We start from the raw sequence: 13,096 nt of genomic DNA on the forward strand, positions 1-13,096 counted from the left end.
AAATGTACACTAATGTATACTAAATAAATTTTTTCTCAGCAGTTAGTTCTTTTTTCTTTAGCAATAATACTTTTAGAATGGTTTTTTAGATGAATTTAATAATGAGAACATCAATTTGTATGAAATGAATGTTTTATAACAAAATTCGTGCGGTGAGGTCATTTTGAGCGCACAGTAGTCTGACCAGGAGTGACTTTTGAGCGCACAATAGTCTGATCAAAAATGATTTTGAGTTTACAATCGTCTGGACGATGGCCTGGATTTGACCTGAGCCATGGTCGCACAATCGTCTGGACAATGGTCTGATTTTGGTCTGATCAGATGTCCTTGCCGTCTGCAAAGGTCTGATCAGAGACAGCTTCGAGCGCACTTAGAGCTCACACGGTGTTTCGAGCGCACTTTAGTCTGATCAGAAGATACTTCGGTCTGGGATGGTCTGATCAGAGGTTACTTTTGTCTGGTACGGTCTGATTAGAGGTCATTTTCGTATGGCACCTCAACCTGGGTTCTGAAGTTCGAATAGACTGTTGCAATTTTTGGTTTAAGTTGACGGTTATGACAATATCGCTGTCTTATTACACGTTGGTCTTGCAAAAATACGCGTGGTTCACAAAAAAGCTACATAAAATAGCTCGTTTTCGTACCTTTATGAATACAAAAACGAGAATCATTCCAAAAATGTTCTTTCTTGCATTCTGTTGTCACCACTGACTTCCACATAAACAATCGTGAGTTTTATCCAATAAATTACTTGGAAATGAAACTTATAAGATTCTCAAGGATTTATAAGGCCAGTAATTAAGAATCAGAGATCTCAAATGTGTCTTTGGAGAAATTATTGAGCGGAGTCTGCCTTCTTTGAGGGAACCGATTAGTTCTAGTAGTACTCTAATCTGATTGGAGTTGGTTTGTTTGAAAAAATGGATGTCACTTTCTGTTCTATACAGTACTCTTTTGCCTTTGCTTCTCAATAAATGTTCGGAAACGGTTGAACTCAGTCAACTCTCAAATCCGAAGTGTTTTTTAACAATATAACTATAACGATATCGATCTGATAAAGATAACTGAACATAAAATCATACCCACCTGATCACTCCTTTTTTGTTAACAGGGGGTTTGGAAAAATATTTGCGCAACAACATTACATAAGCAACAGCAGTCCAAAGACGACAATGCTAAAAAGAATACGTTTATGTTTTCTTGAAAAGAAATAATTTCCAATAATGAAAACCATTCGATTTCAATTTAAATCTTCAATTAGATTTTTGTTCATTCATACCGCGATACTATTACCCAGAATATGTCGCACGTCTACAAAATTAAACGACAAGTTCGAATGGAAAACATTCCATTAAATTCTGCAACGAAACGGCGTCGAAGCCGTTAAAACCATTATCTAATCCGTAAACTATGAGATATAATAAACTGCGCCTTCTTTGAACAAAAATAATCAGATTTGTATGTGATCTCTGAATAATGAGACTTGGTAATAAGTATTCAAAAAAAACAAAAAGTGAAAAATAATAAACTATTTTTGTATTTTTCGAAAACAATTAATTTCAAAGACATTAAAACATTACATAGCAGCTGAATCATAAACAGGTTCTTTTGTTTCTCACTAAGCAAGTGCGATTTTTCAATATGTAGAATATGTCAGAAGTCTGCAAATAAGCGATAACTAGAAAAAAACTAAGAAAAGTAAGTATTTTGCAAATTATCGGCATCCAAGCCCCTAAAACAATAAGAAATTCACAAAAAACTTTAGATATGTTCAATTGTGCCTTTTTTCAAAAACAACAATTTGATAAGCGACCTGTAGTCAATCATACAAGGTAATAAAAAGACAAAATGACAGCAAGAAGCACATTAAAAATCATCCAGCTACTTTTTCGAAACATTTGAGATCAAAGACTTTTAGCTATCAGCTGAAACAAATAATTGGGTTCCTTCAATTTTCCACGGGAAGCCTCTCAGACTTGCAAATAACCAGAATTGACTAATTGACTACAAAAAACGACAAAAAAGAAAAAATCAATCGAAAAATAGTTTAACCTTCTGTGAAAAATGGGTATCGAGGCCACTAAAACTGTAAACCGGGCGCTTTAAATAGGTGCGTTTTCAAGTGGGTTTTTTTTCAACTACAATAGCTTCATATACAACCTGTAAATTTTGAGACCAGGTAAGAAGTAGACCAAAAGTACAGCGAAGTTCAAATTTAAAATTGCGTCTATACGTTTTAAAAAAAACGTTTGATTTCGTCTATATATTTCGAAAAAACAAATGAATCTCTTAAGATATAGTATCGACTAAATTCTGCTAGATGGCGGTGTTGAAGCTGTTAAAACCATAATTTATTCACAGAACAACTGATGTGCTTAGTTGTACCCTGCTTTCAAGTGCCAATAATGTGAAATCTGATCTGTCATTAATCTGACAAGACAAAAAAAGAACCTCAACGAGAGCAGGCAGTCTAAGAATCAAAAACACGTAGAATCGAAGCAGATGAACCATTATTTAAAACGTAAAACCGAACTAAATTTTAAACATTAAATCATAGGAAACACGATTTCAACTATCTGTGCTCTTTTAATCTACAACTAGGCCAAAAAAGACAAAAAAAAACTCGCAAAGCTCAATTATTCTATGATTTTTTTTGAAAATATGTGCTTATAAAAGTAAAATCCATCATAAGTTTTTAAATAAAAAACTACCTACGTTTCTTTGAAAAACCCTAAGATGCCAAATGTAACTGCCATTTGTACGCCTTGATGTGAATTGTTTTTTCCCGTAATTATGGTAGGAAAAAGCAAAAAAATGCGAATATGATTTGTAAAAAAAACATTGACATGATTACAATCCAATATGTTGGACTTAAAGAAACGACGACTAAACCGAAACCGGCCTTGCTTTTGCCGTTCGTCTATTAGGAACACGTAATTGTTCCGAATTTTTTGGATATGGATAATTTTACAAAAAGGCAATATAACAAAAATAAGCGACACAATGTCATAATTATTGAAATGAATTAGCAAAAATGGAAAATTTTTATTTCAAGAACACTCTCAAAGCCTCGAAAAGTAAAACTAGCTACCTTTTGAGTTAACAAAGATTGTAGCGGCAGTTTTAAGAGAGTTATTCCGGTAAATGAAAAACAAATTGGAATAATGAAACTTAGTTCATGTAACTTTTTAGTTTTAGAAGTAAAACCAAAAACAAACTACCCTTGCCAATCTTAACGCATTTTTAAGCAAAATTGGAGAAAAAATGCCAAAGACTACGGAAAATGCGATCAATAAGAACAAAATCATTCAAATCATCACAAAATTTTAAAACTCGATAACTCTGTTCAATAAACTAAATTCGGAAGAAATATTTTTAGTTGAAAATTCTCCGCTGGGCGGGCTTTCTAATGATACTATTCACAATCCTCTACGATGAATATATCGGTCGGCCAAAACTGACTGAGCAAAAAAAATTGTTTGAGTATATAGTTCCTCCCCCACTAAAGTGGATCGGAACAATAAAGAAGTAAATGTTAATGGAACTAAAAGTAAAACTAAAAGTTGTAAATTACAAGTAATTGAAGTGAAATAAATATTTTTTTGTTTATAAATTTTTATTATTGAATAGACGCTTTTTTGTTTTGAGCTAAGCTGATTAATATGTTAGAACTTGGTCTCTTTACATGAGTTGATGGTATTTTTTGTTAATCCAAAACATGAAAAGTGCCTCACAATGTGTAATGTTAAACTGACCATCAAAGTTTAACATCATGACGACGCGGATTCTTTAATTAACGATTTTCAATTCTTCCTCAAGTTTTTCTTTTTCTCCTCACGTTTCTTTTGCTTTTAAATGGCATCACTCATGATTTTGTGTCATAAAATAAAATGATCGACTGTAATGGAATCTGGTTCTAAGGCAAAAGATCGAAGGACGGCAAATCGAAAGCAAAAATTGGGACAAAAGATCGAAATTGAAATTATTGAAGTCGCATATTAGCCAATCAGATCTAAGCAACTATATGTTCGGTTGTGATATGTTGTTCGGTTGTGATAGATTCACATCAAGTCCAATGGGCCGATGAGGCATGACAATGGCTCGCGATGCATAGCCAAATGCAGCAATTTCACGTGATCTCGCAAATAACACTTAATTTAAGCCAGAGAATTAATTAATAGTTAATCCACCTACTGTCCCAATTTTATGTTTTTTGATATATTGTCACCATGGAATCTGTCTGAAGTTTCTGGAAGGGGCTCAATAGTCACATAACTTTACAAAAACTTTCTGAATTAGATTTCATAGTATTGTGAATGTAACAGAGCTCAAAAATGATCAATTTTCAAAAAAAAATGAGGTTAAAGTTTTACCAGTCATGTTTTTGGGTGATTAAACGGAGTTGTATGGTACTGATTAATGGATTATCTGTAAAAATTGGGGTTCTAATTTATCTAATCACCCATAAAATTTAAACTGATAAATCAACATCAAATTCAACAAATCAAATAATTTTGCATTGAGAAAAGAGGTACTATAGTCGTAAATGAAAATTTTGCAATAAATTTGAAGTGTATAATTTGAAAAACAAGTCAGTTAAAGACAACTATACTGTACCCTATGACGCGTTAATGTACAGATCTTTACGTTAAAAATGAGAGGTTAAGGTTGAGTATAGAACGAGATTTGCTATTTCCTCCTCCATTTTTAGGGTCGAAAAAGAGGGGACAAAATAGACGGGGGAAAATCAGGTAAAACTGACAGCCAACAGTAATGTGCAGTTGAAGTGTGACTAATTTAAGAGGGGTTCAATTAGGAATATTAAATAAACTTTGCCATTTATGAATACTAAACGGATTATAACTGTTATGTTTATAACTAAAGAGAGAGACTATGGATAAATTGGTGCCCAAATCAAATATATCCGGGTTGCTTCACACCATAATTGGATTATTTCAGTTGTTGAGCTGTGACTTGAGGCTTTGCATTTGTTATACCACACATTTCAACTTGAATTTAAGACATAATGAACCGAATAAAAAGCACATGTAAATTTTGTCTCTCCGTCCAATAAGTCATAGAAACTTGAAACCGGTTTTCTAAACTAACGGAAAATTTCCATTATTTGTCATTGTTCATTCCCCATTGGTCAAAAATCGTTTGGAAGGAAATGCATTTTTCCATTATTTTTACTATACTGATCCCCTTTTCCCTAATCCCATAGCTGAGGAAAATAGCAAGCGTAGCTGTCCGCAGAAAAGGGATTACAGTGAAGACGATTTGAGTCCATTTTTGGAAGTTATGAACAAAAAATCCTTTCAAATGAAAAGTGATGCCCTTTTATAGAGAATCTAATTTATCCGAGCTTTTGTCTGAACTCTAAGTGAGTTGGAAACCAGAGCGCTAGAGCATAGCAGACCGCAAAACGCAAATGACTTAGCGTTTCTTTGACTGAGGTACCTAGAAAGTATTAATAGGCATGTAAAAATCCGAAATATTAATACTTTCAGTAGTATGAAACCCAGTCTTCTTAGGTTTATCGTGAAGAACAGCAGCTGTGCGAAAACCGCTAAGAATTTTACCCCAGAATATTTGTACAATAATATCAACAATAATAATCTGAACTAACAACTAACGTGGAAACATTCCGTGTGCTGAATTTAGGCTAACTCCAACTGTCAAAAATAGGACTTTATAGCTGTCAAAATAGATAAATATTGAAAACTCAAGCATGTCAACAGGATCAATCAAAGTATGGCCCTAGTTCGGTAAATCTTACAGGTGTTAACAATCTTACCTCGACAGGGGTAGCATATAAAAGACGGTTAAAAAGAACTTATTATTGTTCTCTTGCATTATAATATAGCCCAAGGAAAAAAGTCATTATGAACTCAAAAACTATCAGTTGCATCTGATGTATCTAATCTAACATGCCCAAAAGACATAATCAAACTCAACCAAACTGGGTTTTTCGTGGCTTGCATGATCTCCAGAGACAAAAAAGGCATTTAAAAAATTGTGTTCAGTATGTTGTCACTGAAAACGGAACTCTACCTGAATGTAGTAGTTGCCTGCATGCTGAGTGCAAACTGCACCAGGTGCATCAGAGGACGTCAATCTCAGACAAAAAATATCAGTATAAATCCTTAAAAATCTGTCTGATCAGGGATGGCTACGGTCGCACGAAGATCTGATCAGATGTTATTTCGGTCTGGCACGGTCTGATCAGAGACCAAAGTCTAAAAATCGACTGATCAGAGGTCTCTTGGGTCTGGTACCTAAACCTGGGTTACTGTTAACCTAAAGGAGTTGAAGCCCATCCTTCACAACTACAAGGAAACATCGAGGGTAATTTGACCACAGGAGCTTATTGTTCTCACCCACTTGTGGGGGAGGAACTAAATAATCAAATTGTTATTGGATTTACGTTTAAGGATAGAGAAGCCTCGGCTCGCCATTTTGTTTTATCCGAGTATTTTGATGAATTTTTTGTTATTTTTCAAATTTGAGATTTCTCTGAATCAAAAAGCCTCCAAATACGCTTATGTATCCTACTTCGTTTATATCTGCAGGAAGTAGAAACCTAACATCTACTGCCACAATTTTTGAGAACTCCAAAAAGGTTAGCTGTACATTCGCTTCCAATAGGAGTTTTTTGTAACTAAATGTTTGTCGGGTTTTCGAAAAATAAACCTAATAATTATACAAAATGCATGATTTATTTGTGGTTTATCGAAAAATTTCATTTGCTAATTGATCTATTTTGCAAACATAAGGAATACTTATTTGTTTTTGTTGGACACGCAGACACATCAGGGCAATGTTCGGACTCATCATGGATTGTTACAATCAATCATTATTCGGATTATATCAGGGCGCGGTCTTTTTCAAAATTTTTTCACAATTTTGTTTTTCTTTTGATTGGTGACGAGTATGATTCCAAAAACACGGCCCAATCAGTGACAGATCCTGTTTAAAACAAAATAAGGCCATATGCATAAATACTTCGTCTTCAGAGTAAAGCTCATAGTTTTTATGGCTTTGACATTGTATTTTCGTAAATTTACCTGATTTCCTTTTCATTGAATTCCTTTATCATTATTTTTGCAGCGTGTTGGCTACGTCTTATTTATTAAAAATTCAATGGGGTTCCTAAAAAGCTGCAAGTGAGCCTATACAATGCGTTCAGTTGTAATTTAATGCCTCTTATGAATTTGAATATATTTGCTTGAAGAGAATCTCGGCGAAGTTTGGAAGTTTGCAATTTTGTAATCTTTTTAATTTCTGTCAACATGCAGTTTAGTCTCAACATAGGCAGGGAAAAACTTCATGCAGGTGAAGGAAGAATTACTCGTTATAGTGGTTTTATAATTAGGTAAAGCTTTTTTGGCGTTCTTACCTGTATTTTACGTGTACTTGAGGTCAGTATTTACTTCCCTTTTCAGCAAACCCGTTTAAGGATGGCTGCAAGTGACATCTGAGGATTAGGCAAAATTAACATTTTATCGATTTCCGTAAATAAAAGATAGTTTTAACGATTGCAAAGCCGTTCGCTCACAGAATTTGTTAGATTGTTGACTTTGTCTGTAATTGTGGTTCTTCTCCGTTTCTTACGGCATTTTCTTGTCAATCAAAAACCCTTATCACTTCAATAGTTCTATTACTTTACTTCGGATGGGAGCTAACGGTTTTGATGAGCTTCGATTATGGTTTTTTCAAAAAAATTGCAATTCCGCATTTTTGCATATTTTCATTTTTCATGTACTTGGGGTTGTTATTTGTTCTCTTTTCAACTTATCACATAAGTAGGCCTGGCATTGAAGGAATGTGCAAAAGAACATATTAATGTTTTCACTGAAAAACCAATTGTTTTTACGGCCACGCCTCCGTGCTCTCTCAAAATTCATGAGGATTCTTTTTTGTTTTTGCCTCTAATTGTCGTTCTTTTTCTTATCATTTGGCGTATAAATAACAATGAAATCATTGATTCCTGCCACCGATTATTAACAGAAATTTTTTCCTGATTTCTATTCATAGCTAACAATTCTAAAGACTTCCAATTTACTTTTTAAGAGAAAATTTTTCAATTTTTTGTTCTGTTTGTCCTCAACAAGTAAAAAATTCTTATTATTGACAGAACTCATCAATTTTCTGTTTCTCCAAACACCAATTTTGTTGTTGGTTATTTTTTGACTGATCTCCATAGAGCTTAGAAAAGTGTTTGCAAAAGGATTTCACGAATTTTTAATACCGGTCAATAGTTGTAGTTCTTTTTGTTGTTTTTCCACAAAGACCTTTTACCTGGGAGACTAAGTTAAAATCAAACCACATGCCAGTTAATCATTCAGTCCCTGTCTTAATTTTAAAATCTTTAACGATTTTTAATGTTTTATAGGTATAATGACTTCACTAACTGTAGATTCAATAAATTGTTTATGAAACTTAGAGTACTGTCCTCATTTGATGTTTTTTCGTCCTATGATTCCGTCTCAAAAATAACAAGCACAACTGGCTTTCTGAGCAGCTGTAAATTGATCTTTTCTGTTTTATGTTGTAAACTTTTGTTTGTTTGAAATTGTGGGAATAATTTTTCCGAAAAATCTGTGGATTTTCGAGGCTTGTCAATTTTATCTTATTTCTTTCATTATTGTTGCTTGGCCTTTTTTAACGACAGGCTGTTTCCTCTTTTGAATTAACCAAGATCCAATAGTTAAAATAGCTTTTTTTTCAACTAATGTTCTCTTGGCTGTGGTACTACGCGTTTGCGTCAAAAAATTGTGATTTTTGGATATTTGACTATTCAGAGTTCTTTTGTTTCCTTTCCACATTATCACACTATTAGGATGGCCCAATTGGCGTTTCAAATATGCAAATTCAATAAAATTTAATATTCTTTTTGAATAGCCGATGGTCTCAAAGATTGCGGCACCGCGTTCTTGTTCAAATCAGATATTTTTTTGTTTCGTTTTTGGTATTTTGCAGTCGTCCGACATATTAAGGGAAAAGCTTATTGCAAGTGAAAGAAGAAAAACTCGCAAAGTAATTTTATTTTTTTCTATTCGTTTTTGGCTTTCCTACTACAATTTTTCAAAAAATGTGAATTTTTGATTAATCTCCTGCTTTTGAGGCACTTATTTCTTTGCTTTACAATTAAACATATTAAAGATGGCTGCAAGTGCCGTTTAAAGAACAAGCAGAATGAACGTTTTTTAATCGATTTCCCTGTATAGCCGACAGTTTTAACAACTGCGAAGCAGTCCTCTCACAAAACCTATTGGATTTTTTTCTTTGCCTGTAAGTGTGGTTCTTATTAATTTCGTAGATCATTTCCTTGCCATTTAAAAGCCCTAATTGCTTCAGAAAAGCCCTATAAGCTCTAATTGCCCTAATTGCCCTATAAGCTTCAGTTTAAATGAATCTATAAACTGATATCGGACCTGAGTAACGGTTTCGATTACTTTCAATTACCTTTTTTTCGAGAAAATAGCTTTGTACTTCACAATTTTTCACGTTTTCCTTTATGTGGGGGTTACTGTTGGTCTTCTTTTCAAATTATCACATTAAAAATAGCTCGAATTGGTATTTAAAACCCAAAATAATCTACGTAAATGTTTCAATTGAATAGCTTATATGTTTTACGGCCAAGCATCCGCACTCTCCCAAACTTCATATGGATTTTTTTTGTTTTTACCTCTAATTGTCGTTCTTTTTTGTCGTTAGGCATATTCATAACAATGAAAGACCATGATTGCTGCCACGGATGCTTAACTGAATCTTTTTCCTCATTTCAGTTTTGAGCCAACGTCATTAAATATTTTTCATTAATTTTTTCATTGAAATTTTTTTATTCCCATTTTTTGTTGCTTTTGTCCTCAACAATTAACAACATTTTATCATAGACTTAGCTCGTTAATTTTCTGTTTCTCTAACAATATTTTTGTTGTTGGCTAAGTTTTGACTGATGTTTATAGAGCTTAGAAATGTGTTTTCATAAGAACTTCATCAGATTTTGATCAAGTTCAATAGTTGTGGTTCATCTTGTTTTCTCTCCCACAAAGGCCTTTCAACTAGAAGACCCAGTTAAAATCAAAAGACAAAAGCAAAAACACAATCACTGAGTTCTGTCTGTATTTGCTGTTTTGTCGTCCTATGAATCGATCTCAATAATGACACGCACAACTGGCTTCCTGAGAAGTTGCAAACTGATCTGTTTTTGTTTTAGGTCGAAAGCTTATGGTTTATTTGTATATTTGAGAATATTTCTTTTAAAAAGTCAGCGGCTTTTTAAGCTTTGTCACAATTATCTTATTCCTTTTATTTCTTTTGCTTGGCCTCTGTAACGACAGATCGTATCCTTATTTCATTAAACCAGGATCCAATCGTTATAACAGCCTTATTTTCAGCTAATCGTCTTTTGGCTTTGGTACTATGCATTTTAATTTAAAAAACTCTGATTTTTAGATATTTGCCTATTCTGAGTTTTTTATTTCCTTTGCACAAAAACCCACTTTTCGTGTGGCCCAATTGGCGTTGGAAAAACGCAAAATTATCGATTTTTAAAAATTATCATGAACGGCCAATGGTCTCGACGGTTGCTGAACAGCGCTCTTGTTAAATTCAGTTTTTTTAAAAAAATTTTGCCGTTATTTTTGCAGTCCTCTGGCATATTGAGGGCAAAGCTGATTCCAAGAGAAAGGAAAAAAAAATTGTGGGAGTGGTATTGGTTTTTGGGCTTTCTTACTACAACATTTCATAACGTTTTGTGAATTTTGTCATATTATGGATGGCTGCAAGTGGCATTTTAAGAATATGGAAATTGAACATTTTTATCGATTTCGGTGGATAACAGATCGTTTTAACAACCGCGAAGCCGTTCCCCTGAATTTTTGTCTTTGCCTGTAATTGTGTTTTTTTTTCAGTTTTTGTGGCATAATCTTGTTAATTAAAAGCTTTAATTGCTTCAATAGTTGATTAATTAAAACTATTAACTGACAGATTTTGAATTAGACTTAACAGTTTTGATTACATTCAATTATCTTTTTTTAAGAAAATACTTTTGTACTTCTTATTTTTGCATGTTTTCCTGTATTTGGGGTTGTTGTTTGTTCTATGTTTAAAATATCACATTAAAGACTGAAGTTCGAATTGGCATTCAATGAGCTTTCAATGATCTGTTTTTGTTTTAAGTTGAAAACTTACGTTTTGTATGAGTTTTTGAGAATCGTTTTTGAGAATCGTTTTTGAGTTATTTTTTTAAAAAAAAATACGTGGATTTTCCAGCCTTTTCATATTTCTCGTATTTCTATCATTTCTATTGCTTGCTCTGTAACGAGAGATCGTATCCTCTTTTAATTAAATCAAGATCTAATCGTTAAAATAGCTTTATTTCAACTGATGGTCTCTTGGCTTTGGTACTATGCATTTTCATAAGAAAACACTTTTTCGATAATTGCAAATGCTGAGTTTTTGGGTTTCCCTCGCGCATTATCCAACTTGTAGTGTGGCCTTTTGGCATTGAAAAACATACAAAATTAGCGATGTTTACTATTCTTCATGAATAGCCTAATGTCTCAGCGGTTACTGCACGGCGTTTTTGTTAATTTCATTTTTTTGCTGTTATTTTTGCAGTCGTACGACATAATAAGGGCAAAGCTTATTCCAAGTGAAGGAAGACAAACTCGTAAAATTGGTTTTATGTTTAGGTATTGATTTTGCTTTTCTTACAACGAACATTCATAAAATTTTGGGAACTTTTGCATATTCTTGTATTTGAGGTAGTTATTTAGGCCCTTTTCAGCAAAACTTATTATGGCTGTCTGCAAGTCGCACTGAAAAACTATGCGAAATAACTACTTTTATCAGTTTCTCTAAAAAGCTGGCAGTTTTAACAACTGCGATGCCGTTCTCTCAAAAAAGATATTGATTTTCTGTCTGTACAAGTAATTGTGGTACTTTTAAATTTTGTAAGGAAAATTCCTGTCAATTCAAAAGCCCTAATTGCATCAATAGTTGATTAAGAAAATCTATTATATGAGTTTGGATTAGAGCTTAAAGTTCTGATAACCTTCATTTTTCTTTTTTCTAGAAAAAAGATTTGTAACTCCCGTTTTTTTGCATGCTTTCCTGTGTTTGGGGTTGTTATTTGATCTCTTCTCAACCTATTAGATTGAAGATAGCTCGAACTGGACTTGAAAGAATGCGCAAAAGAACCGATTTAAAGATTTCATTGAATAGCCTATAATTTAAACGGCTAAGCATCCGTACTCTCCCAAACTTCATCAAGAATTTTTTTTTAGATTTTTCCCTCTAATTCTCTTACTTTTTTGTCTTTCGGCATATCACTGAGATTACGAAAACGCTCAATAGTTGTGGTTCTTTTTGTTTTCTTTTCCACAATAAACTTTTACCTAGAAGACCAGTTGAAATCAAAAGACACCCAGCAAATTATTCAATCCTTTTCTTTACTTCAAAATTTCTCAGGGTTTTTCATATATGAAAAAAATAAATGTCTTCAGCAAATGTGGCTTCGATAATTGTTTGTAAAATTTTGAGTTCTCTCTGTATTTGCCGTTCTGTTGTCCTATGATTCGATCGCAATAATAACAAGCACAACTGGCTTGATGAGCAGTTGCAAATTGATCTGTTTTTGTTTTAAGTTGAAACCTTATGGTTTGTTTGAACATTTCAGAATATTTCTTTTATAAAGTCGCTGGATTTTTAATCTCTGTCACTTTTAATTTAATTATGTCATTTTTTAGCTGGGTCTCTGTAAAGACAGGTTGTATCTTTTTCTATTTAAACAATATCCAATCGTTATTAAAACTTTATTTTCATCTAATGGTCTCTTGGCATTGGTACTACGCATTTTCATCAATTATGTGTGACTTTTCGATATTTGTCAATACAGAAGTTTTTGTTTCCTTTCCACGTTATCACACTATTGTGGTGGCTCAATTGGCGTTGCAAAAGTGTGAATTTTTTGAAGTTCATTATTCTTCATGAATAGCCGATGATCTCCAAGGTTGCTGCACAGCGTTCTTGCTATATTCAATTGTATTTTTTTTCGTTTTTGCCGTTAATTTTGCAGTGGTCCGAC

General features: G+C 33.3%; 1 protein-coding gene across 5 annotated transcripts in view; it reads right to left on the minus strand.

Annotated features, from left to right (window-relative positions):
• LOC142337179 (cytoglobin-like) overlaps positions 1 to 5,068 on the minus strand; it is a 141,822-nt gene extending 136,754 nt beyond the window's left edge. Inside the window, exon 1 of one of the 5 annotated variants that reach the window (XM_075386290.1) lies at positions 4,618 to 5,068. The gene's annotated coding sequence lies outside the window, so the exon portion shown is untranslated. Of the gene's footprint in view, positions 1 to 1,086; positions 1,103 to 4,228 lie in introns of those variants that run through there. The other 4 variants (XM_075386288.1, XM_075386287.1, XM_075386289.1 and 1 more) reach the window with 4 other exon arrangements.
• Positions 5,069 to 13,096: the final 8,028 nt, after the last annotated feature.

The sequence above is a fragment of the Convolutriloba macropyga genome, chromosome 3 (genome assembly GCF_964194025.1).
Source record: "Convolutriloba macropyga chromosome 3, txConMacr16.3, whole genome shotgun sequence".
Taxonomy (NCBI): domain Eukaryota; kingdom Metazoa; phylum Xenacoelomorpha; order Acoela; family Convolutidae; genus Convolutriloba; species Convolutriloba macropyga.